The sequence below is a fragment of the Diceros bicornis genome, chromosome 16 (genome assembly GCF_020826845.1).
Source record: "Diceros bicornis minor isolate mBicDic1 chromosome 16, mDicBic1.mat.cur, whole genome shotgun sequence".
NCBI classification, from domain to species: domain Eukaryota; kingdom Metazoa; phylum Chordata; class Mammalia; order Perissodactyla; family Rhinocerotidae; genus Diceros; species Diceros bicornis.
This window is the reverse complement of record NC_080755.1, coordinates 65,180,534-65,182,141: the sequence shown is the minus strand read 5'-3', so window position 1 is coordinate 65,182,141 and position 1,608 is coordinate 65,180,534. Positions and strand designations below refer to the sequence as shown.

General features: G+C 33.6%; 1 non-coding gene across 1 annotated transcript; it reads right to left on the bottom strand.

The window, feature by feature from the left end:
- Positions 1 to 361: 361 nt before the first annotated feature.
- LOC131415513 (U6 spliceosomal RNA) lies at positions 362 to 465 on the bottom strand. The gene has a single exon (XR_009222478.1). It is a non-coding gene; the product is annotated as a U6 spliceosomal RNA (small nuclear RNA).
- Positions 466 to 1,608: the final 1,143 nt, after the last annotated feature.

Here is a 1,608-nt window from a genome sequence, read left to right as displayed (position 1 = left end):
TTGTCTAACTTCTCTCAGAATAATAATTTTGAGATCTATCTGTGTTGTTGCATGAAGCAATAGTTCATTCCTTTCTATTGCTGAATAGTATTTCTTTTTTTCATTGAGATATAATTGACATGTAACATTATATTTATTTCAATTGTACAACATAATGATTTGATAATTGCATATATTGCCAAATTATCACCACAATAAGTCTAGTTAACATGCATCACCACACGTAGTTACAATTTTTTTCCCCTGGGATGAGAACTTCTAAGATTTACTGTCTCTTAGCAACTTTCAAATATACAATACAGTATTATCAACTATAGTCACCACACTTAATATTACATTCCCAGGACTTTATTTATTTCATAAAAATACGGAGCACTTCACAAATTTGCATGTCATCCTTGCACAGGGGCCATGCTAATCTCTGTATTTTTCCAGTTTTAGTATATGTGCTGCCAGAGGGATCACTGAATAGTATTTCATTGTGTGGGTACACCACTGTTTCTCTATCCACCTACCTGTTGTTGGACGTTTGGGTTGTTTTCAGGTTTTGACTGTCATAAGCAGGATTTGGACTAGGGTGAGAGAAACAAGGCTCCTTGTGCACAACACTTGAGGTGCTAATTCGCAGGTTTGTGCACATGTTCCACTTGCCTCACCCTTATACCAGACCTAATTACAGATAAAACTGCTGTGAATATTTTTGTCAAGTCTTGGCGTGGACATGTGCTTGCATTTCTTTTGGATAAACACTTGGGAGCAGAATGGCAGAGTCATATGATCGTTGTATCTTTAATTTTTTTAGAAGCTGCTAAACTGTTTTCCAAAGTGATTGTACCATCTTACATTTCTACCAGCAATAAATGCCATTGCAGTTGCTCTGCTTCCTCACCAACACTTGGTATGGTCAGCCTTTTGAATTTTAGCCTTTCTAGTCAGTGTGTAATGGTATCTCATTGTGGTTTTAATTCGCCTTTCTCTAATAACTAATGACGTTGAGCGTCTTTTTGTCTGCTTATTTGCTATCCATGTATTGTCTTTGGCGTAGTTATCTGTTCAAATCTTTTGCCCATTTTTAATTGGATTGTTTGTCATCTTATTATTGAGTTCTAGAGTTATTTATGTATCTCAAAGGTAATTTCTTTGTCAGATATATTTTTTGCAATATTTTCTCCTAGTATGTGGCCTGCCTTTTCAATTCCATAACAGTGTCTTTTGAATGGTATAAGTTTTTATTTTTTTGAAGTCCAAATTATCAATTGTTCCATCGTTTTGTGTCATTTTTAAGAAACTTTGCCAAACCCAAAGTCACTAAAATTTTCTGTATTTTCTTCTGTAAGTTTTAGCTCATATATTTAGATCTTTCTCCATTTTGAGTTAATTCTTATATATGCTATGAGGTAAGGGTTGAGTTTCATTTTTTCAATATGCTATCCAATTTTTCCAGCACCATTTGTTTAAAAGTTCATCATTTCTCCATTGAAATGCCTAGTTGACATTGTTTAGAATTAATTGATCATGTATGTATGGATCTATTTTGGACTCTATTCTATAGGAATAAATAAATATTCCTTTATTCATCTTTTCTCTAGTGCCACACTGTCTTTATTA